General features: G+C 36.2%; 1 non-coding gene across 1 annotated transcript; it reads left to right on the top strand.

The window, feature by feature from the left end:
• Positions 1-18,135: 18,135 nt before the first annotated feature.
• LOC136221048 (small nucleolar RNA R71) lies at positions 18,136-18,242 on the top strand. Its single transcript, XR_010684839.1, has one exon. It is a non-coding gene; the product is annotated as a small nucleolar RNA R71 (small nucleolar RNA).
• The last annotated feature ends 8,406 nt before the right edge of the window (positions 18,243-26,648 follow it).

The raw sequence follows: 26,648 nt of genomic DNA, 5'->3' as shown, positions 1-26,648 counted from the left end.
TTGTACGCGAGGCATATCACCATACACGTGGGGCGTGCCAGGCAATTCCTCAATGATAAAAACTCAGAGACTCATTTACGCGGGGCGTGCTTCAGCTACGCACGGCGTAAAAGCTCCAATTTAAGCAATAAAACTTCAGAGACTCAAACACGCAGGGCGTACTTTAGCTACGCAGGGCGTGCTTGAGACAACAAGACATGGAATTGGTCCACATGCAGGAGATTTCTGACGGAATGGGCACTTACGCGGGGCGTAGACCACCTTACGCGGGGCGTATCATGGGATTTCTGCACCAAATAATGTTGCTCCATACTTGTGCTTTGAGAAGTTACAACATTGCCCTTGCTTGATGTTTATAAATAGGAAGCTCTTGAACCTCATTTGATACCAATTACACACTAGAGAGCAAAACTATACTCTTTTTGATTATTGTAATTTAGATTCAGATTTTGTAGTTAAACTCTCCCCCCTCGAGAGCTTGTTCGGTTTTTCTGGCGTTCCATCGAAGTTTCGTTCCACCACTCGTCACCAAGCTCGAGAGTTCCACCTCCACGACCTAGGAGACGGCCTTGAGTCCGGTTAGCTAGTTCCAAGGGTGGATTCTCCCTTTTTATCTGCTAATTAGCTTGTACTCTTCCTATGTACTAGGCTTGGTTGTATTTCATCTATTCACTTTCCATATTTATAATTTATGATTCATAATCTCTATTTCCCTTTACGTGTTAATGTTTATTACTTGTTTTGATATTCGTAATTGATTGTTGTGTAGGAGAACGCGATTTCCGCCGCCATTCGGGCTATCCTTAGGGAGTTATATAGGTGTTGCCTTACCGGAAGTGACAAACCGGAAACCGTAGGAATTGACAAGCCACGGAACTTACGAGTCCTAGTTTCTAATTCCCCCGCATTAGACACGCCTTGACTAGGAATCACGTAGTCTAAGTGCTTCACGGATCGGTCCTACTACACTTAGTCATCTTTACAAGAGTAAATTATTATCCGTATACATTTAGAGTCGTTATTTATCGTGGTTATAACTTATCGCTATTCATCCTACTTCATAGGGTTTTAGCTACATAAATCTGTGTCACCAATAGTTAGGGATAGTGTGTAGTTGCGTCTTGCTTTACCCCAAAGCAATCACCGCTTAAATAACATACGAAACCGAGTCGTCTAATACTTGTAATTATAAATCCTGTGGATTCGATACCCAGTCTTAACCGGATTATTACTTGATACGACGGGGTACACTTGCCCCTAAGTAGTCGTAGTGTCTAGTGGAGTTAGAACATTTAAAAGATCACATCCATATTCATAGCACATTCACCGCAATACACATTTAGTCGTTATTGGAAAAGCTCTACACTAGGCGCCACGCCCATCATCAGGCACCACTCCTAGTTCTGTTATGAACTTCCTAATCCAAACTGCCTCCTTTACCGCTTCTGCATTTGCGATGTACTTTGATTCAGTTGATGAGAAAGCAACGCTTCCTAGCTTGGAACTCTTCCAACTGACTGAACCCCCATTTAGGATAAACTGGTATCCTGACTGGGATGTATAATCATTTTCATCAGTTAGATGACTAGTATCTGAAAATCCTTCGATTTTCAATTTTCCGTTTCCATATACGAGGAACATGTCTTTAGTTCTTCTCAAGTACTTAAGAATATCCTTGACAGCAATCCAGTGATCAAATCCTGGATTCCCTTGATAGCGACTGATGCGCCTCACGGCGTTCGGTACCGCAAGGCTCACTAATGGATAAGTGTACCCCGTCGTTATCAAGTAATAAATCTGGAAAGTCCAGGTATCGAATCCACATGACTTATTTACCACAAGTATCGAGCTACTTGGTCTCAGGTGTTATCTAGGCTTTGTGGGTTTTGAGTTTGTTTGTTTAAGTTAATCTACTCCTAGGTTGAATTACGCTACTCCTAGCTAAGTTATACTAATTCTAGCTAAGTTATTCTACGCCTAATTAAGTTAAACTACTCCTAGGTGATCTTTCACTAATGCAATTACTCGAAGGAACATGATATGAACGATAATAATGAAGTTAGGTTATTAGGTCTATTGATTAAAAACCTAATCTAAGTCACTTGTATTCAAGGCGATTAACCCTACTTACCCTCCTGAAGTTCCTAGTGCGTGATTCCCTTGTAAGGCCGAAACTAGGTCTAAGGCTCAGCAATTTGGGCTTAATCAACTAAGAGGTCGTCAATCTCCTAGGCTCTGACTAGGTCAGATTCAACTCGCAATATGTGCCTACTAGATTTTGGGGCTTTTGAATGAGTTAAACCAATTGAATAAAGCGTAAGACAAAGATTAAACAATTAATCATAGAACATAATAAGAGCTAACATATTATTAAAGACGAAGAACAATGTCACAGGATACAATTAGCCTAGGATTCATAGACTGTATCAAAGAGTACAAACAAGGAAAGATAAAAGGTGATACGAAAATCCCTTTCAGGGAACCTGTCTACTCTGCAGTCGGCTTCCTAGGTCTTAAGGACGGACCTTGAATATTCCTCGGTGAACAGCTTTGAAGGAGCTTCAATGGAGGTTGAAGAAGATGGAGGAGATGGAGAGGAACTTCAAGGGGAAAGCTAAAGTAAATTACAATAATGAAAGATATCTAATTTACAATGGAAAAGTTCTATTTATTGTTGGAAATTAGGCTAAGGTATAGCAGCGAAAATATAAAAAAAAATTTAGCCTACTTCCTTTGAACCATAGGATCCGTTAATCGTTATTTCATATAAAGAGGGATAAGAAGGAATACCTTTTGATGAACAATCTACCGTTGTTAAAGAAGCGCCCACAATTCTTCTCCGAGATTCCAACCACGAAGTATAACACGGTGAGGTTAAGATGGAATCAACCCTTATGAGATGCAACCAAAATACATTGCCTCTAATTAACCAACACAAGATCAAAGAGAAAAGGAGATGAATGAAATTAATCAATTGACGGAAGCCGTATGAATTCTTGTCCACGAACTTGGGGATGCGAATTCACTTTCTCTCTGTAGGTTTCGAAAATCACATAGAGGGGAGTAGTATGGCTTAGTCAAAATTCACACATTAGGGGGGTATATATAATAACTTGTATCTAAACCCTAGTTAGATAGGAATAGGTTACTTAATAGGAATTCAATTCGGAATAGGATTCCTAATTATTATCTTATAATATATCTAATATATTTGGGATAATAATAAATAACCTAATTGGATAATAATAGGAGTATATTAATCTAATTAAAACTCCTAATTTAATTATCTCTCTTAATTAATTTAATTCACAAACCTAATCAAATTAGGATTAAGGGAATTAAAATAATTCCTAACTTATTATATACAAATTTCGGCCCCCCTAATTAAATGGGCTTTACTGGGCTCATTTGGGCTTCCATCTATTAATGACATCCATCTCTCTTTTGGTTCCAAGTCTTATGTGTGATCCATTAGGTTCTTACTACTTCTGGCCGTATGCAACTATTAAATTAATTTCTTCAAGAATTATATTTAATCCTTGCATAACGGAATGATGTACTGAGTATGTTATTGGCAAGTCTGTAATCATTCCCCCAGAGTCCGTTAAGAAGACAGGTTGATTCTGTCGTTAACCCTTCCGTATTAGTTACAGTATAATTCGATCCTTTATCAACTATATCCTTGAACTGAATCTTATGACTATGGGTGATGTCAAGTCACATATAGCGAGACGTTCATTTTACTTGTTCAGGCCGAGTCAACTCAAATAGATAGGTTAAGTGAAATCTGTATTTCAAGTCTTAAGCTATCACCTTGCAAGGATTTAGAGTCGAGTCTTCCACAAGCGATCCTTGGATATATCTCCCATTAATCGGGAGTGACAAATGCTCAATCTAATGTATAACTACCCTGACATTACTTCCTGTGACACCTAACCTTTGCAGTTCACACCCCAGAGTCATCTCTGTTAAGGATCGTGGGACCACAGGATCAAAGTCTCACATTCAGTAATTCAGGATGACCAATTAACATTCCTTTGAGTCTGAGGATTACTTATACCTATTAATACCAATGAGATGAATAGGTGACAAGGATGAATCTACCCATCCTGTTATCTCAAATCGGATCCCCAATCCTAATGAATGACGTTTCATCGGATCTATGTAACTGTCCAGATATCTATATATATGAAGCTTGCGAGATCAGCTTTCTGTCGGACAGAAGACATTGTTACATACAAGTCTCAACAGTGATATATCAATCCTAAACATATCACTTGACTTGGGGTGGTTTTAAGTTTATTAGTTTATTATAAAGTTTTGTCTCACTTCATGCTTGTATGAACACTTTATAATCACTATAAACAAACTTACGGATTTCCTTTTATTAGACTTTATTTAGTGCTTAAAAGGGATTGCCTTTATATAGTTATAAAACATATATCTCATTAAAACAAATGATATAAAGAACAATTCATTTACATTAAGTTTGTATCCTGCAACAATTGTCTATAGGACACTAAACCCCAACATACTCCCACTTGGACTAAAGCCAATTGTTTCTAAAACTTATCCCAGTAGAAGTTAAATGACGATCATGTACTTTCTGGGTTAAAGGCTTTGTCAACGGATCTGCAACGTTGTCCTCTGTAGGTACTCTTTCTATTCCCACATCTCCTCTAGCCACAATCTCTCTAATGATGTGGTATCGCTTTAGGTAGTGCTTGGATGCATTATGAGACCGTGGTTCTTTTGCTTGCGCAATGGCTCCATTGTTATCACAGTACAGAGTAATGGGATTGACAATGTCAGGCACCACACCTAGTTCTGTAATGAACTTTCTAATCCAAACTGCTTCCTTTGCTGCTTCCGCAGCAACGATGTACTCTGACTCGGTCGTAGAGAAAGCTACGCTTCCCTGCTTGGAACTTTTCCAACTGACCGCGCCCCCATTCAAGATAAACAGGTATCCTGATTGGGATTTAAAATCATTCTCATCTTTGAGATGACTAACGTCTGAAAACCCTTCAATTTTCAGATCTCCTTCTCCGTACACTAGGAACATATCTTTAGTCCTTCTCAAGTACTTAAGAATGTTCTTGACGGTAATCCAATGCTCGTCTCCCAGATTCCCTTGGCAACGACTCGTTACAGATAACGCGAACGCTACGTCAGGTCTAATGCATAGCATAGCATACATAATCGAACCGATCGCGCTGGCGTACGGGACTACAGCCATGCGTCGTTTGTCATCATCAGTTTTAGGACATTGATGATTGTTTAACTTTACTCCATGTACCATGGGTAAGTTACCTCGTTTCGATTCAAGCATGCTAAACCGATTTAGCACCTTTTCAATGTATGTAGCCTGTGAAAGACCAAGTAGTCTTCGCGATCTATCTCTATAGTTCTTTATACCAAGTATATAAGCTGCTTCACCAAGGTCTTTCATTGAGAAGTTACCGGATAACCATACTTTCACCGACTGTAATAGAGCAATGGCATTTCCCATTAACAGTATATCGTCCACATATAGTATGAGAAATGCTATAGAGCTCCCACTTGCTTTCTTGTAAATGCAAGCTTCTTCGCAATTTTGTTCGAAACCAAATTGTTTTATGGTTTCGTCAAAACGCTTATTCTAGCTTTTCGATGCTTGCTTGAGTCCATAAATGGATCTCTGAAGTTTGCAAACTTTGTTTGCATCCTTCGATATGAAACCTTCAGGCTGCATCATGTATACATCCTCAAGCAGGTTTCCATTTAGGAAAGCTGTTTTCACATCCATTTCCCAAATCTCATAATCAAAATGAGCGGCAATTGCAAGCATGATTCTGATTGATTTGGACATAGCAACAGGAGAGAAGGTTTCGTCATAATCAACACCTTGTTTCTGACGATATCCTTTCGCTACCAACCTAGCCTTATAGGTGCTAACCTTTCCATCCATGTCAGTCTTCTTTTTGAAGATCCACTGTTAAGCGATTTCTGCAAGTGCACGGTATACGCTTGTAGTAATAAAAGATATCGAACCCACAGGGAATGCTTTTTAACTAAAACTTTATTTAATTCGGTTTAATCACGTGTTTAGGTTTAATAAAAGAAATACGTTTAGTTGATGGAATAGGTTTTGGTAAATTAGGATTAGATAGAAGATTATATCGAGTTTAGAGAACAATTCCGTTTGGAATTTTGATTACAAAACAGATACTTCCGTAATCAGAATGAAATAGATCTTATTTTCATAAAGCAAAGTAAACAACTTTAACTTTGTGAGATTATGGACATGTAACAATATAATAATTTACTCAATTAAATGGCTTCGAACCATAGAAATCCCTCTAGCGTAGAGACGATTCCTACCTTAATCAAACTAGTGTTTTACTTCTGATAAGCCGCGATCAGCGATCATGTCATCCATAAAAACTAAATTTGTTAAGTGTTCAACAAAGTTCTTATAAGAATAAGATGGAATAGAACGTTTTAATAAAAACACCAATATATCATTTTGAAAATCATTTTGTCAGAACAATATCAAAATAACAACAGTAAGAATATATTGAATAAATAAGTATATCATTAATTGAAATGTGAATTTTCACAAGTTAACAGAGAAGTAGAAACTTGGATAGCATTGTAACGAAGACTTTGAGATCCGGGTCGTCAATCTTTCTCTCAAACTTCGTAGGCTCGTCAAACCATATGCGCTTCAGCCGTCAATTCTTCTCGCTGGATCTTTGGAATAGAGACTGGTCCCGTCCACTATCAGAATGAAAACTAAACTAATACTATGTTTATAACTAATCTAAATACAATTCGTGTACAACACGATTGCTTACAGAAATGAAATCTAACTTTCTGATTCTTTTCTGAATCAGAAACTCAACATAACAACTTTCTTCTCTAATTTCTCTAACTTTTCCAACTTAACCAACCTTGATTTCTGAAATGGATCACTTATTTATAGTTGTTGAAGGGTTGTAAATGATGGGTCATGTCTGCTGGTGAAGGGTTGCTTTTATCCGAACGAACATACGCGTTTTTACGAATTAAACATGTGTTTTGTGTGCAGGAAGACTTGCTGTCGCGACTGAGATTTTGAAAATCTCAGTCGCGATAGGGGGTATAGGGGCGAGCTTGAATACGTTGTTTTCCCCCGGTCTGGCCTCCGTAAGTCGCGACTGAGATTTTGATAATCTCAGTCGCGACAGAGAGATGTTCTCCCTGGCGTTCGACTGTTTTTCGTCCTCCTCGAGCGTTCTTCTGACTGATATGCATTCTTGGTACGTTTTTAAGGTTTTTTGTCCATTTTAGCTCCGTTTTTGCTCCTATTTGGATTTTACCAAATATTTAGGTACCTTGCATCAAATAAGTAAATAAAGACGTAAAAGTATTCCAAATGAATATAATTAGCATGATTTTAATGTAAATTTAACGTATTTATATATGATATTTTAGGTATATTTTGGGCTTAACAAACTCCCACACTTAAGCTTTTGCTAGTCCCGAGCAAAATTTCACTGAATTTATTCTTTAATCAATCTCTTTATAAATAGAATATATACCCATATATTCCTCTTTGAATTAGTTAAACCGAAAGATAAACTTTTCATGGTAAATTTATACGCAAAGTATCAAACTAGCTAGTATAAAATAGATATATTACTCGTCTTGTATTTCAATTTTTATATTGAAGTATTCGGGACGGTGTAAGCACGCATGTTTTTGAATCTTTCGTCTCAAGGCATTTCTAAGCACAAAATTTCCTTTCCCAAACCTAAACTATTACAAATATGGATTTAAGGACTTAGGTTTAATATATTTGCTTAGTTACGCCCAAGATAAGGGTGGTCTCGATCGTAACTTTATACGCATTTTATTTGCTTTCGTGTTCGTTTAAGAGGTACCGACCATGCCATGGGTGGACGCAATCGTTACTTAAAACTTTAAACACGTTTAATTTTGCTTTAATTTTTTAACGTTCCTTTCATACCTCGACCGTGATAAGGGTGGTCGCAATCGTGGCCAAAAGTAAACGATACTTAATTTTCTTCCCTTTCATACCTCGATTGTGATAAGGTTGGTCTCAATCGTGGCCAAAAGTTAAGAATACGACTACTTGATTTAATATGAAAATAAAATTGGGAAAGAAAAATAGCACATTCATCCTATATTGACTTGAAATTCAACATGTATTATGGCTAAAGTTTCCTTAAAAACTTCAATTGGTTTTTAATGTAAGACGAAAAATAATATCGAGCTAAAAAGCTAAAGTTATTAGTTCGATTTATGCCTATAAACCTAATTGAAAATTGAAAATAAGATTTATATTTATCATGAATTCATGATATAAAATAGAGATTTGAAACTAAAGAAATTTTACTTATATACATTTACTCGAAACGTTTTCGATAAAATCGTATCGGAGATTTGTAAAAATATTTGTAAAAATATAGCCCGTATAGAAATATTATTTCTATCAATAATGATAACCTTAAAATATGCTTAACATTCTTTTGAAAGTTAAAGTGTTTGAAAACATATGAAATATTTTTTTAACAAAAATTTATCCTTTATGAAAAATTGCTATTATTTGTGAAAAAGGGTTGCAAGTGAAAAATTGTTGCAAAAAAAAATGTTGCATTTGTTTTTGAAAAATTGTTGCATATTATACTTTACTTTTTTAAAAAATTTGCGCAATGCGCTTACATATTAAGAAGAAAGAAAAACCCCACCAGACCTGGATGTGATTCGAACCCATGACCTCCCAAGGCATAGGTAAGCTCTCAACCACTAGGCTAAGAGCTTCACAAGGCATATTATACTTTACTTAAAATTGAATAACAACATGCATTTAAAAATAAATAGCATTCATTCTCATTCGTTGCATTCATTCGTACTTAAAAATAAAATGGATATGAAATACCTCCTCCCACACTTAATTTGGACCATGTCCTCATTGGTGCAAAAAGCGATAAAACACGAAAAATAGTACGAAATAAACCATACGAAGTAGAAATGAAAAATAGAATACCATAACATTCAAACATTAATAATAAAGATAATTGTACCAAACATAAGTAAAAATATTGTACCAAACCGAATAAAACACAATAATAATAACGAAAATGAGTTAAAGAGAGAAATGATAAAACCTATCAAGGTGATGGTGGTGGAGAAGGCGTAGTCTCAACTCCTTGGCGTCGGAAGAAAGAGAGCATCCGGCGACGAGTAGACTTGTGCTCACGACTCAACGTAGTGATCCTTGAACTCATTTCGGCATTATTGGCAACGACTGCATCTAACCGCAAATTCATGTGACGGTTATGCTCGTTCATTTGTGTCAAAACACGTTGCCATCCAACTTGTTCTTCTTCATTTGGTTCCATATTTGCTTGCTCGGTGGCATTAACATCAACATTCTCCTCTTCTTCTTCTTCGTCATCAAATTCCTCTTCATCCTCCTCATTATCATCTTGGGCACCTAAACCTTGAGAACCCGAGGCTTCACTACTCATCGTAGAAAAAACATGTCTCGTGCCATCCGCATCAGATATAAAAGCGGGTGGTCCCAACTTCTTCAATAAATTGGCCCTTTGAAGTGCCGTGAGATCCAATGATGGTAAACCAACATGAGACATATTTTGATAATCCGCTAATTCACCTCGAGCGCGCAAAACAATGCCGGTAATCAAATTACCCATAGGCACTTGCTTATTGCGGGACTTGGAAGCTCGAACTAAATTAGTAAATATCATCTCAATACTATCAATAGTCAAACCCTTAAAAATAGCATCAAACACAACCAAATCACGAACTTGCACTTTTTAACTTTCAACCCGACCAAATAAGGAGAATGATAAAAACTTGTGAAAGAAGAATACACAATCATCCTTAATTAGCTTACTAGATGTATTCTTTGGACTAAAAACATCTAAACTGGTTAAAGAATTCCAAACCGTGTGTGAATCAAAAGGCTTTGGCTTTGAATAAAAATTTCGAGTAGGAAAACCAAACCAACGGTTCATGGCCGCATAATTAACATCATAACGAACTCCATCACTCCGAAAAGAGATAACTCTTTTCTTCTTGTCATAGGTTAGAGTAACCAAAAACTCAATAATATGCGTTTTAAGACTAGGAAAATGCATACTAGCAAATCGTTTCCAACCAAGAACGGTAAAAAATTCATCAATACGCTCGGTAAAAGAAAGAGTATTTACCGTATCGGTGTCAAGAAAAGGCATATCCACGAACTCTACGAGGACATTAGAAAATCGGCGAAATTTGCGTCCTTCGGCTTCCGACGTGATATCGAACGGTGCGTCATATTGAACCCGTAATCTATTGATCTCGGTGGCCTTGGCTTTGTTTGCAACGGTCTTTTGTCTAGGCATATTGTTTTGGTTTGTGAAATTTGGGTGAAAATAGATGAAATTTGGGTGAAAATAATATGAAAGGATGAAAGTTAGAATGAAAGAGAATGGTGGTGAATTGGGGAAGAAGATGAATAGGGTAAAAATTTATGGGGAAGATGAGTGAATCTTGTTATTGGGAAGAGAAAAGATGATTGATTGGTGTAAAAATAGGTGATATATATAGGTGTAAGTAATAGGTATTGATTAGGATAGTTGAATAGGGTAGTAAATAGAGTAGGAATAGGAAAAGATGGTGAAAATTTCGCCCAATCCCGCACCTACATGTCGCAGGTCGCGACTGAGATTTTCAAAATCTCAGTCGCGACAGCAAGTAGGGAAGGGGCGAATTTTTGCTGAAAAAATTTTCCTCTGCTGTCTCAACTGAGAATTCGAAATCTCAACTGAGATTTTGAAAAATCTGGGTAAAAGTGGGACTGTTTTTGATGATTTTAACACTTCAAAACCAATTCCTCCGTGAAGTAAGTGACATTAATGTAAATATTAATCCCTGAAACTGAGATAAACAAAACTAAAACATTAAATTAAAGGAAACCCAAAGGTTGTTCCTTAAGAAAAAAAAAATAAACTAAAGAATTAATGCACTTTTATTTATCATTTGTAAACAATACCATAATATACATCTACATAGAAACATTATAAAAACATAATTTACAATCAAGCACTCATATATATATATATTAAAAACAACAAACAGAAACACATAAAATATATATATCCCTAACTAAATGACAGACGACGTGCATTGGCCCTTTTAATCTTCGTTTGAACGAAGACTTGCCTCTCTGGTGCAGAAAGGAATGTTGGACCAGAACAGAAAACTCGTTTGACAAGTCCCTCGTTCTCCAAGAACTCGTAGTCTAAAATCGGATATGGTTCTGTATCAATCCAAGGAACATAAATGGTTCCCTTGGCTCCTAAAATTATTCCACATATGATGTTGGCGAACCCAATCTTCCGTTTCTTTGAACGGGAAGCAGCAACTAACCCCTCCATCAAAATCTTTGAGGAGTTAACTGAGTTGCCTTGAAAAATGTCGCCCAACACATAAAGATCAGTATCTTTCACAATATTGCTACTGACTCGACCAAAAAGGCTGTGACAGAGGAATTTGTGCAGATACAACATGGAATTAGAATTAATGGATTTGTTGAAGGCAAGACGTGGATTGAATCGCCTAAATCCTGTTAGCATCCTCCATATGTCTCTAGAAGTCATATCCCTTCCAGGATGGTGTTGAATTGTGTCTCGGGGTGGAAATCCAAACCAATTGTGAAGTTCTGGATAGCCAAAAGTAAATACCATCCCCTCACAACGAAAACTGAGACGAACACGTCTCTTGTTGACGAACCGAACTGTGGAGAAAAATTCCAGAACCCAATTTCCAATAATAGGAAATTTCGTATGAACAAATTTTGACCAACTTAAATTAGTCAGATAGCGATCAATGTCTTCGCTTATCCCGAGTTCCTCGTTCAGAAACTCGTCCAGATACATCATGCCAAAGAACTGAGCATATCTGAATTGCATAAAACGTTTCCCCTCGTCATGGTTATAAATGGGAAACCATGCTCCATATCTATCAGAGATATCAACTTTCTCTTTTCGAGAAGAATTTTGTTTTTGAATGTTCTTCAAAGACTTAGTCATGTTTGTGATAGAAAAGAAAAATGAAGCCTGTAGGATTTGAGAACTTGAGAAAGAAATTTAGAAAGATGAAGTGAAATGGAAGAAGTCTGATCCTACAGGAATATATAAGAACTATAAGTGAAAGGTTATGTCTGTTAGAAAGAAATAGGTGTCAAAGTGATACCTCTTCGATTCAACTGACAGAAAATTTTAAAGAAAGAAGACTGTAATCACTTACAGTTATTTCAAATGTAAAAAGATAGAAAATTTCTCAACTGAGATTTTCGGAATCTCAACTGAGATTTCCAAATCCTGGAATATAGAAAATCTCAACTGAGATTTCTGCATATATAATTTCTAAATAACACTTAACACTTAATGAAAATTTCATAACATGACTAAATTAAAATTTTAATGTGAACAAAACTCATTTGTACTTAATGATAAATATATAAAAATAAATAAAAATTAAAATAAATTAAAAATAAATAAATTAAAAAGAAAACAAATAAATTAAAAAGAAAAAGAATGAAAATAAGAAAAGCTATAAATTAAAAACATAAAACCCACACCATATTTTCTCTTCCTTCATGGCACATTCTGAGGTCGACTGGTTCTCTGATGGTGTTAGAGGAAAGTTGCTTCCATACATGGAGCATGGTGACATTTTCTTTGCTATTATCTGTCACCAAGTTTGGAAATGGAGAAACGAGGAGATTTTTGGAGATAAAACTGTTTTTATGACAAACTTAGCTGATTTCTTCTCGAAAAAACTTTTCTCTATTATCGATAGTTTCAAAGGAGAGTCCCTTGCCAGAGCCTCTCAGTGTTGTGATGTCCATCTCGTGGGATGGAGCAGGCCAAGAGAGGGGGTTGTGAAGCTGAATACTGATGGTTCCTGCCTCAGTAACGGTAAGATTGCGGCTGGAGGTGTACTTAGAGATGTAGGGGGCGTCTGGCTTTCTGGGTTCTCCCAGAATTTAGGGTTGGGTTCTTCCTTTTCTGCGGAGCTCTGGGCTATTCTTACTGGAATCAATCTTGCTAAAAGGCTGGGTGTTAAGAGGCTCTCTGTGGAGTCTGATAATTTGGAAGCAATCAAAATGATTTCTGAGAATCATTCTATGGGTCTTAACAGTCGCAACCTCATCAAAGCTATTATAAGGCTTTGCTCCTCCTTTGAGTTCGTAGAGTTCAGACACATTTTTAGAGAGCAGAATCGTGTTGCTGATCGCTTGGCGGCGGCGGGCCATGAAGGGACGTTAGGCGTTACTACCCTTCCTGTTTCCCCTAGTTTCATCTCTCATCTTCTCTTAGAAGATAGGATTGGGGTTAGCTTCCCTAGGCTAATTCCTGGGTAGTTTGTTGTTTTTCGTTTTTCTTTTTCTTTTCTACCAAAAAAAAAAAAAAACATAAAAATCAAAGAAATTAATTTTGATAAAATTTATCCACGGATTCAATTGCTTGAATAGGAGCTCCGTCGAAATAAATTTTGCAACGATTACCATTGACCTTAAATCGGTCACCATTAGACTTTTCTAGCTCCAATGTTCCGTAATCAAATGTTTGAACAACCAAAAATGGTCCAGCCCATCTAGATTTTAGCTTACCTGGAAATAATTTTAATCTAGAATTAAAAAGCAAGACCTTATCTCCAACATTAAAGTTTTTAATTTTTATTTTGGCATCATGCCACTTTTTAATTTTCTCCTTATAAATGCTCGCATTTTCGTAGGACAAATAGCGTAATTCATCCAACTCGTTTAAGTCAAATAAACGCTTTTTCCATGCGCTCTGCAAATCATAATTAAGGGTTTTTATAGCCCAATATGCTTTATGTTCTAATTCAACCGGCAAATGACAAGCTTTTCCATAGACTAATCTATAAGGTGTCATCCCGATAGGTGTTTTAAATGCAGTACGGTATGCCCATAGTGCATCGTCAAGTTTATGTGCCCAGTCTCTTCTAGAAGACGAAACTGTTTTCTCAAGTATCCATTTGAGTTTTCTATTTGAAATTTCTGCTTGACCATTCGTTTGAGGATGGTACGGTGTAGAGATACGATGGTGTACTCTATATTTTTTCATAAGTGACTCAAAAGCTCTATTTACGAAATGGGTACCACCGTCGCTTACCATAACTCTAGGAACTCCAAATCGACAAAATATTGAATTTAAAAACTTAACAACTACTTTAGAATCATTTGTCGGGGTTGCAATTGCTTCAACCCACTTTGAAACATAATCTACGGCTACTAATATATAATTGTTGCCAAAAGAAAGAGGAAAAGGACCCATGAAATCAATTCCCCATACGTCGAAGATTACAACTTCCAATATGTTCTTAAGAGGCATCTCATCTCTCCTTCCTATATTCCCCGTTCTTTGACATTTATCATAGCGGAGAATAAATGAACGGACATCTTTAAACAGAGTAGGCCAAAAGAATCCGCATTCAAGTATTCTAGCTGCTGTTTTGCTTACGCTATTATGACCTCCGTAAGCGCTAGCATGACATTCTATCATTATAGATTCATGTTCAAACTCACTAACACATCTCCTAAATATTCCATCGCCGCATGTTTTGAACAAGAATGGATCTTCCCAAAAATATTTCTTAACTTCTGAAAAGAATTTCTTCTTTTGCTGGTAAGTCAATCCATCTGGCACAACATGTGCAGCTAAGTAATTGGCTATATCCGCATACCATGGAGTTATGACACTTTGTAATTGCATGAGATGTTCATCGGGGAAATCATCTCGAATGCCTGATGTTTCACTGATGGGACCGTTTTCATCCTCAAGTCTTGACAGATGATCGGCGACCAGGTTTTCAACTCCCTTTTTGTCTTTAATCTCAATGTCAAATTCTTGCAATAGTAAAACCCATCTAATAGGACGTGGTTTTGCATCTTTCTTAGCAAATAAATATCGTAAAGCTGCATGATCAGTATAAATAATAACTTTAGATCCTAACAAATAAGATCGGAACTTATCACATGCAAAAACTACTGCTAACATTTCTTTTTCAGTTGTGGTGTAATTTAGTTGTGCACCGGACAATGTGTGACTCGCATAATATATAACATGAAGTTTCTTATCCTTCCTTTGACCTAATACACATCCTACAACTAAGTCACTCGCATCACACATAATATCGAAAGGTAGATTCCAATCGGGTTTTGATATTATTGGTGTACTGACTAAAGCCGTTTTCAAAGTATTGAAAGCTTGTAAACAATCTTTATTAAAATCAAAAGTTGAATCCTTCATAAGCAAATTAGTAAGTGGTTTGGAAATTACAGAAAAGTTCTTTATAAACCGTCTGTAAAAACCTGCATGACCTAAAAATGATCTTACTCCCTTACCAGTGGTTGGTGGGGGTAATTTTTCTATAACTGAAGTCTTTGCTCTGTCCACTTCTAAACCTTTTTCAGAAATTTTATGACCTAAAACAATTCCTTCATCTACCATGAAATGACATTTTTCCCAATTTAAAACTAAATTCGTTTCCTCACATCTAGACAATACTTTATCTAAGTTCTGTAAACATGCATTGAAAGAATCTCCATAAACTGAAAAATCATCCATGAAAACTTCCATTATGTCTTCAATGAAGTCATTAAATATTGTTGTCATACATCGTTGAAAAGTTGCTGGTGCATTACATAGACCAAAAGGCATTCTCCTATATGAAAATGTTCCATAAGGACATGTGAAGGTTGTTTTGTCTTGGTCATCCGGGTAAATGTAAATTTGAAAGAATCCGGAATAACCGTCTAGAAAACAGTAAAATGCATGACCGGCTATCCTTTCGATCATTTGATCAATGAAAGGTAGAGGAAAATGATCTTTCCTGGTTGCTTTGTTTAGGTTCCTATAGTCTATACAAACCCTCCAACCGGTGGTGGTTCGTGTAGGTATAAGTTCACCTTCATCATTTCTTACAACAGTTATGCCTCCATTTTTAGGTACACAATGGATTGGACTAACCCATTCACTATCCGAGATCGGATAAATGATTCCATTTTCTAAAAGTTTAGTAATCTCATTTTTGACTACTTCCTTCATGTTCGAATTTAAGCGTCTTTGCCTATCCGCTTTAGGTGGCTTATCCTCTTCTAAGTGAATTCTATGCATTACTATACTAGGATTAATTCCTTTTAGGTCTGAAATTTGCCATCCCATACTTCCTATCCTATTTCTAACAACATCTTTCAATTTTTCTTCTTGATCGCTTGTTAATTTGTTAGAAATAATTATAGGTAGAGAATCGCCTTCGCCTAAGAAAGCGTACCTCAAATGACTGGGTAACTCTTTAAGTTCTAATTTAGGGGGTGTTACAATCGAAGGCGGAACTGGTCCATCTTCTCTAATCAAAGGCTCTGGGTCCTTATCATCTAATTCCTCGTCTACTATAGGTTCAATTATTTCTTCACTTTGAATTACATCATTGACACATTCCTCGACTAAATCAAGTTTCATACAAGCGAATTCCTCCATAGGGTATTTCATTGCTTTGTTCATGTTAAACTCGACCTTATCTTCTCCTATCCTTAAAACTACCTTCCCTTCCGACACATCTACTAGAGCGCGTCCCGTGTTCATAAACGGTCTGCCAAAAATTAAAGGGCAATTTACATCATATGCAAAGTCTAAGATAACAAAATCGGTAGGAAAAATAAATTTATCGACTTTGACTAAAACATCTTCAATTATACCATACGGCCTTTTAGTGGTTTGATCCGCTAATTGCAAAACCATATTAGTACGTTTGATATCTTCTTCTAAACCTAACTTGTTAAAAATAGACAATGGCATTAAGTTTATACTTGCTCCTAAATCACAAAGACAACTTGGGAATTCAATATCTCCCAACTTACACGGAATAGTAAAACATCCGGGATCCTTGAGTTTAGTGGGCAAATTACTTGATACTATTGAACTACAGTCTTCAGTTAACGAAATTGATGAAATTCCTTCCCAACTGATTTTCTTTGAAATCAAATCCTTTAAAAACTTACCATAGTTAGGAATTTGTGTTATTGCATCCATAAACGTCAAATTGATATGCAAATTTTTAAGTTTATCCAAAAACGTTAGAAGTTGTTTATCATAGTCCTTATTTCGGACTTTGTGTGGAAAAGGTGGTTTGGGTACAAAAGTTTTAGTACCTGTGTCAAATGGTGAAATATTTGTGTTTAAGATATCTTCTTTGGACTTTGGTAAATCAGTTCCCGGTAATGTTACATCTTTAGGCATTTCAGGCCCTTGATAATTTTTTCCTGAACGAAGAGTAATAGCCTTCACCTGCTCTTTCGGATTTTCTTCCGTATGGCTGGGAAGACTTCCCTCTTTTCGGGATGGAATTGATTTAGCAAGTTGACCAATTTGAACCTCCAAATTATGGATGCTAGATGAGTGGTTTTTAATAAGCTGATCGAATTTATTTTCGATCCGTTTAAAACCATCGTCGTGATTACTTATTTTTCCACTGATAGCATCTATAAACTTGTCGATTTTAGAAGATAAAGTGCTAATCGTATCTCTTGACTGATTTTGATAATTAGTGGTACGATTTTGATTAGCACTAATATTATTGTTACTGTTATCTTTCCAATTAAAGTTAGGATGATTCCTCCATCCAGAATTATAAGTATTAGAATAAGGATTATTAGTTTGGTTTTGCCCTTGGACAAAATTTACCTGTTCAATCTCACTCATATTTTTGTAATCCATATCCGTTTGGATTGGATTACCATTGGTATCGCGCGGTGCCATAAACTTGTCAATTTTGTGCGATAAAGCAGAAAATTGGGCTTGTAGCATTGCGACTGGATCAAGTTCAACTATACCTTTAACTGACGGTGTCGTTGAGGATGATGGTTTTGCCACCGGCATATGTCCACGTTCCGCGGGCCACATACTGTTGTTGATTGCCATTTCCTCCAAAAGTTCTCTCGCTTGGGCTGATGTTTTCTTCATAAATAGCCCTCCCGATATAGCATCTAATGAACTCCTAGTTGTAGGATTCAGTCCATTGTAAAATGTTTGCATTAAAAGTTCAGCGGGTAATTGGTGGTGTGGGCATAAACGTTGAAGTTCTTTAAAACGTTCCCAAGTTTCATAAAGGGTCTCATTATCATTTTGAGAAAAAGATGTTAACTCCTTTATGACTCTTGCGGTTTTTGCTAAAGGAAAATATTTAGATAAAAACGCTTGGGCTAATTGTTCCCAAGTGGCAAAAGTTGCGGCTGGCATAGAAGTTAACCATTCTTTGGCTCGATCCTTCAAAGTGAAAGGAAAGAGGCGAAGTTTGATTGCTTCTGCAGTCACATCTGGAATTTTAAATGTGTCACAAATTTCTAGGAAATTTGTTATATGGGTGTTAGGATTTTCGTTAGGTAACTCGTAAAATGTTACATTATTTTGCAACATATTAAGCAAAGCTGGCTTAATTTCAAATTGATTTGCGGTGATTCTGGGTCTAACGATACTATTGGTTACACCGGCCACACCTGGCCTAGCGTATTCCATAAGTATTGGTGGGTCTGCCATTTTTTCTGGCTCGGTATGTGTTTTTACTGGGGTCTTATTTTTGTTTTTCTTATTTTTCTTGTTCTTCCTAATGGTTTTCTCAATTTCTAGGTCTATAGGGTCTGGTGCAATGCCTGAACTTCGAGAACTGTGCATGAACCTGAAATCTTGCACGAACCGAAACTACCTACAAAACAGAATTTTGAAAAATAAATAAATTAGTATATGAAAACTTTTAAATTATAAAAGTTAGAATAAATATGTTTAAACCTAGATTCGAAATAAAACACGAAAAATTTAAAATTTTGTCAAAAATTTTGGCGTTCCCCGGCAACGGCGCCAAAAACTTGTTAAGCGATTTCCGCAAGTGCACGGTATACGCTTGTAGTAATAAAAGATATCGAACCCACAGGGAACGCTTTTTAACTAAAACTTTATTTAATTCGGTTTAATCACGTGTTTAGGTTTAATAAAAGAAATACGTTTAGTTGATGGAATAGGTTTTGGTAAATTAGGATTAGATAGAAAGATTATATCGAGTTTAGAGAACAATTCCGTTTGGAATTTTGATTACAAAACAGATACTTCCGTAATCGGAATGAAATAGATCTTATTTTCATAAAGCAAAGTAAACAACTTTAACTTTGTGAGATTATGGACATGTAACAATATAATAATTTACTCAATTAAATGGCTTCGAACCATAGAAATCCCTCTAGCGTAGAGACGATTCCTACCTTAATCAAACTAGTGTTTTACTTCTGATAAGCCGCGATCAGCGATCATGTCATCCATAAAAACTAAATTTGTTAAGTGTTCAACAAAGTTCTTATAAGAATAAGATGGAATAGAACGTTTTAATAAAAACACCAATATATCATTTTGAAAATCATTTTGTCAGAACAATATCAAAATAACAACAGTAAGAATATATTGAATAAATAAGTATATCATTAATTGAAATGTGAATTTTCACAAGTTAACAGAGAAGTAGAAACTTGGATAGCATTGTAACGAAGACTTTGAGATCCGGGTCGTCAATCTTTCTCTCAAACTTCGTAGGCTCGTCAAACCATATGCGCTTCAGCCGTCAATTCTTCTCGCTGGATCTTTGGAATAGAGACTGGTCCCGTCCACTATCAGAATGAAAACTAAACTAATACTGTGTTTATAACTAATCTAAATACAATTCGTGTACAACACGATTGCTTACAGAAATGAAATCTAACTTTCTGATTCTTTTCTGAATCAGAAACTCAACATAACAACTTTCTTCTCTAATTTCTCTAACTTTTCCAACTTAACCAACCTTGATTTCTGAAATGGATCACTTATTTATAGTTGTTGAAGGGTTGTAAATGACGGGTCGTGTCTGCTGGTGAAGGGTTGCTTTTATCCGAACGAACAGACGCGTTTTTACGAATTAAACATGTGTTTTGTGTGCAGGAAGACTTGCTGTCGCGACTGAGATTCTGAAAATCTCAGTCGCGACAGGGGGTATAGGGGCGAGCTTGAATACGTTGTTTTCCCCCAGTCTGGCCTCCGTAAGTCGGGACTGAGATTTTGAGAATCTCAGTCGCGACAGAGAGATGTTCTCCCTAGCGTTCGACTGTTTTTCGTCCTCCTCGAGCGTTCTTCTGACTGATATGCATTCTTGGTACGTTTTTAAGGTTTTTCGTCCATTTTAGCTCCGTTTTTGCTCCTATTTGGATTTTACCAAATATTTAGGTACCTTGCATCAAAGAAGTAAATAAAGACGTAAAAGTATTCCAAATGAATATAATTAGCATGATTTTAATGTAAATTTAACGTATTTATATATGATATTTTAGGTATATTTTGGGCTTAACATCCACCTGCACCCAATGGGAATTATCCCTTCGGGTGGATTAACCAAAGTCCAAACTTGGTTAGTATACATGGAATCCATTTCAGAATCCATGGCTTCAAGCCATGCTTTAGAATCTGGACTAGTAAGAGCCTCTTCGTAGTTTTCGGGTTCGTCGTCTGACACGGGAACCTCGTTATCATCTCCCATTAGAAAACCATATCTAACTGGGAGTTCACGAACTCTTCGTGATCTACGAATAGGTGCCACTGGAGTCTCATCTAATGGGACTTCTTCGGGTACCTCAACCGCTTCTGTTGTTTCAGTCGGTGTTTCTTCCTCTTGAACTTCGTCGAGTTCAATCATGCTTCCCTTTTGTGTTTCTTCGAGAAACTCTTTCTCTAAGAAGGTTGCGTATCTGGATACTATTACTTTCTAATCATCTGGATGATAGAAGTAATACCCCATGGTTTCTTTGGGATATCCAATGAAGAAACATTTATCAGATTTAAAATCTAATTTGTCGGACGCTATGCGTTTGACATACGCTGAACAACCCCATACTCTCATAAATGAGAACACAGGTTTCCTACCAACGAACAATTCATATGGTGTGGAACTAGCGGATTTAGTTGGTACTCGGTTTAGGGTGAAGAGGGCAGTTTCTAAGGCATAGCCCCAGAACGACTTTGGAAGTAAGGCCATGCTCATCATAGATCGTACCATATCTACTAGGGTACAGTTTCTCCTCTCGGATACACCATTGTGTTGTGGTGTATAGGGAGGTGTCCATTATGAGCATATCCCACATTCAGTTAGATAATTCAGAAAATCATCTGAAAGATATTCGCCACCTCGATCGGATTGAAGCGTCTTTATTTTCTTTCCTAATTGATTTTCCACTTCATTCTTGAAGCATTTGAACTTGTCAAAAGCTTCTGATTTGTGCCTCATCAAGTAGATGTAACCATATCGAGTATGGTCATCTATGAAGCTTATGAAGTATCTGAATCCTCCTCTTGCTTGGACCGACATAGGACCGCATACATCTGAATGAATGAGTCCTAGAGTGTCTGATACACGCTCACCTTTATTGCTAAAGGGTGTCTTTGTCATTTTACCTTTTAAACATGATTCGCATGTTTCCAATGATTCGGAATCGATTGGATCTATAAGCCCATCTGAATGTAGCTTTAGCATACGTCTCTTGTTTATATGGCCTAAACGACAATGCCACAAGTAAGTTGAATTATCTATCTTATGTCTTTTGGTATCAATTGCAAAAACAGGAGTTTTATCATCTAACACATAAATCCCATTTTGTGATATTCCTGAAAAATAAAAGATCGAATCTTTATAAAAATTGCAACTATTGTTCTTTATTGAAATATGAAAACCTTCGTCAACAAGATGGCTAATAGAAATAATGTTACGAGACATCTCAGGAACGTATAAACAATTCCTTAATTCTATTACAAGCCCAGAGGGCAAAGGTAAAACATAATCTCCAATTGCGAGGGCGGCAACTCTTGCTCCATTTCCAACTCGCAAGTTTATGCTTCCTTTCTTAAGTTCCTTAGTCTGTTTTAGCTCCTGCATATTTGTACAAATATGAGATCCACATCCGGTATCAAGTACCCAAGATTCAGACAGTGAAACTGTATTTATTTCAATATAAAACATACCAGATGTAGAAGCACCGCCTTTTCCCTTCTTGAGGGTGGCTAGATACTCCTTGCAGTTTCTCTTCCAATGCCCGTCTTTACCACAGAAGTGGCATTCTCCTTTGGGCTTCTTCACTTCCTTTCCCTTGGACACAGCTTTCTTACCTTTCTTGGGATGTTTAGGATTGGGAAAATTCCCTTTCCTTTTCTTCGATCCCTCAATTACAAGAGCCGGTATGGTCTTGTCTTTCTTCATATTGGGCTCAACTGACTTGAGCATGTTTGCAAGCTCTTCAAGAGAGGTTTGCAAGTCATTCATCTGATAGTTCATAATGAACTGTGAATAACTTTCTAGGAGGGATTGAAGAATTAAGTCAACACTTAATTCGTTATCCATCGCAAATCCAATACTAAAAAGTTTGGTAATGTAGCCAATCATCTTGACACAATGTGTCATGACTGATGTGCCCTCTTGCATCCTGCAAAGATATAACAGCTTGGATATCTCGTTCGCACCTGGTTTGTTTCCCAAACAATTCCTTTAGGTGCATGATGATGGAATAGGCATTCATCTCTTCATGTTGCCTTTGTAATTCCGATGTCATCGATGCAAGTATGATGCATCCGGCATGATCGTCATCAGCCTTGTGCTTCTGATAAGCATCAATTTCCTCGATGGGAGCATCATCTTCAGGGATAGGGGGTATCGATGTATCAAGTACATACCCAATTTTCTCGAACTTCAAAACAATTTTGAGGTTGCGAAACCAGTCGGTGAAGTTTGAACCATTCAGTTTGTTATCGGTAAGAATGTTTTGCAGATTGATTTTAGTCATGATTTTAAGAGTGTGTGTTTAAACAAAACCTGAGAGTGAGAAAGAGTAAACGTATGTCATTCATTTGCTTTAAAGTATAACAATCTAAAATTATAGGCCTTTTAATTTATTTCAGATTGGTCCCACTATTTTGCCAAATTAATAACCCTCCATATTAATTCGAAGAATTTCACAAATCCTTTAGTGAGCTAGGATCCTAACTCCTGAGATTTCGCCTTGACTTTAGCCAACAAGCTAGTCCCATTTGTTAGGTAGATTCATGCAATCAATCACATCTCGAATGTGATTCCTAGGTTATTGGGTTACTAACCACATTAGTAACTAATATGTCATTCATATTAATCCCAACCATCTTGCCCATTAGTTTATGACAACATGAGTTTGCCCATCCAATTATCATACTCTAATTTAAGTATTACCCCATATTCATGAAAGAACGATTTTCGATAATCCAGGTGTTACCATAAGACCCCGAGCTTGAGTTTACCCAACAACCCAAAGGCCCCCAGTACTGCCGGCTGAATTATAATATTAGGGAGGGGCAACCGATTTTAATAACTTGCTTATTTACTTAACTTTTTAATGAGGGATTTTTATTTAGGTCTCATAATCTAACTTAGTCTTGATTTGCTTTAGCATACATCAGACACACACACATACATACATTGGCGTTATGGACATATCATCTAAATTATTCCGTCGAGCCAGAGACGGAATAAAAGGCCAAACCTAAGGAAATACTAACTATTACATATTTCTCTTTAGGTCCTCCGTCTTCTCCATGGCGCCTTGAAATTACATATTAATTTCTATACTACTATAAGAAAACTTCAACTGAATTGAAGGGAATTAGATGAGAGGAGAAATTACAATAGATAGTAGAAAGGCAGGACGCGCATGCCCTATTTCAAAAATACCAAAAGACTAAAAGAGGGTCCAAATATGTCCATAACTCCAAACATGCAAAGACTCAATTAAATAAATTTAATTGGTTGATTACATAACCGTTTTATGTAATATTTAGGTTAATCACATTAACTCGTCAAATTAACTTTCATCCAATTTTACATCTTATCGTTTCGTATCTTTATATTAATCCTTAGATTAATATAACCATATAAAACGTCGATTATGCATGTTCCAATTATTTTGATTTCAATTCATTTAACATTTTGATTTACAACTTGGTAAAAACAAACTTTTAAACGAATTTTTCATTCGATAATCAAAACAGAAACTATTGATTTCCGAAACATATATATATATATATATATTATTTACAAGCCGATTTTAACAATTAAAATCATGTGGGATTCGGGCCGGGGCCAGAAACTGGGCTGCTGCCGTTTGGCAGCAGCCCCGCGGCTGCGCACGCGGCTGGTCGCGCCGTGAGGCGCGACCCGAGCCGCTGTCGTATTTTATTTTATTTTATTTTTTTTAAAATATAAATATATATATATCAGATTTAAAACGATTTTAAAAACGATTTTTAGAAATAGAAAAAACTACAACTACAATAGATTTCCGTTTTATCTTTTAGAATTAATAAAACTAATTTTATTAACCTAACTATAAAACAAATAGATTTTGTTACAATGATTATCAACCGAAATAATTAGGAACATACGCATAATCAATTTTAATTAACAATTAACTGAAATTTATTTATCTTTAGAATTAATTAATCAAACAATTTGTTAATTAATCCTAACCATAAATATTTATTCAATCCTATTGAAAAACTTCTAAATTTTCATATATGAAATAACGGATTTAACGATGGCTCTGATACCACTGTTGGAAATTAGGCTAAGGTATAGCAGCGGAAATATAAAAAAAATTTAGCCTACTTCCTTTTAACCATAGGATCCGTTAATCGTTATTTCATATAAAGATGGATAAGAAGGAATACCTTTTGATGAACAATCTACCGTTGTTAAAGAAGCGCCCACAATTCTTCTCCGAGATTCCAACCACGAAGTATAACACGGTGAGGTTAAGATGGAATCAACCCTTATGAGATGCAACCAAAATAGATTGCCTCTAATTAACCAACACAAGATCAAAGAGAAAAGGAGATGAATGAAATTAATCAATTGACGGAAGCCGTATGAATTCTTGTCCACGAACTTGGGGATGCGAATTCACTTTCTCTCTCTTAATGTAGGTTTCGAAAATCACATAGAGGGGAGTAGTATGGCTTAGTCGAAATTCACACATTAGGGGGGTATATATAATAACTTGTATCTAAACCCTAGTTAGATAGGAATAGGTTACTTAATAGGAATTCAATTCGGAATAGGATTCCTAATTATTATCTTATAATATATCTAATATATTTGGGATAATAATAAATAACCTAATTGGATAATAATAGGAGTATATTAATCTAATTAAAACTCCTAATTTAATTATCTCTCTTAATTAATTTAATTCACAAACCTAATCAAATTAGGATTAAGGGAATTAAAATAATTCCTAACTTATTATATACAAATTTCGGCCCCCCTAATTAAATGGGCTTTACTGGGCTCATTTGGGCTTCCATCTATTAATGACATCCATCTCTCTTTTGGTTCCAAGTCTTATGTGTGATCCATTAGGTTCTTACTACTTCTGGCCGTATGCAACTATTAAATTAATTTCTTCAAGAATTATATTTAATCCTTGCATAACGGAATGATGTACTGAGTATGTTATTGGCAAGTCTGTAATCATTCCCCCAGAGTCCGTTAAGAAGATAGGTTGATTTTGTCGTTAACCCTTCCGTATTAGTTACAGTATAATTCGATTCTTTATCAACTATATCCTTGAACTGAATCTTATGACTATGGGTGATGTCAAGTCACATATAGCGAGACGTTCATTTTACTTGTTCAGGCCGAGTCAACTCAAATAGATAGGTTAAGTGAAATCTGTATTTCAAGTCTTAAGCTATCACCTTGCAAGGATTTAGAGTCGAGTCTTCCACAAGCGATCCTTGGATATATCTCCCATTAATCGGGAGTGACAAATGCTCAATCCAATGTATAACTACCCTGACATTACTTCCTGTGACACCCAACCTTTGCAGTTCACACCCCAGAGTCATCTCTGTTAAGGATCGTGGGACCACAGAATCAAAGTCTCACATTCAGTAATTCAGGATGACCAATTAACATTCCTTTGAGTCTGAGGATTACTTATACCTATTAATACCAATGAGATGAACAGGTGACAAGGATGAATCTACCCATCCTGTTATCTCAAATCGGATCCCCAATCCTAATGAACGACGTTTCATCGGATCTATGTAACTGTCCAGATATCTATATATATGAAGCTTGTGAGATCAGCTTTCTGTCGGACAGAAGACATTGTTACATACAAGTCTCAACAGTGATATATCAATCCTAAACATATCACTTGACTTGGGGTGGTTTTAAGTTTATTAGTTTATTATAAAGTTTTGTCTCACTTCATGCTTGTATGAACACTTTATAATCACTTTAAACAAACTTACAGATTTCCTTTTATTAGACTTTATTTAGTGCTTAAAAGGGATTGCCTTTATATAGTTATAAAACATATATCTCATTAAAACAAATGATATAAAGAACAATTCATTTACATTAAGTTTGTATCCTGCAACAATTGTCTATAGCATAATTGATCCACCAAAAGTCGCACCAAACGGAGTGTCTACTCAAAATGAGCGATTGGCGGATCAATAACCAGAAAA

Source organism: Euphorbia lathyris, chromosome 2 (genome assembly GCF_963576675.1).
Source record: "Euphorbia lathyris chromosome 2, ddEupLath1.1, whole genome shotgun sequence".
In the NCBI taxonomy this organism is placed as follows: Eukaryota; Viridiplantae; Streptophyta; class Magnoliopsida; order Malpighiales; family Euphorbiaceae; genus Euphorbia; species Euphorbia lathyris.
This window is presented reverse-complemented; position numbering and strand designations above follow the sequence as displayed.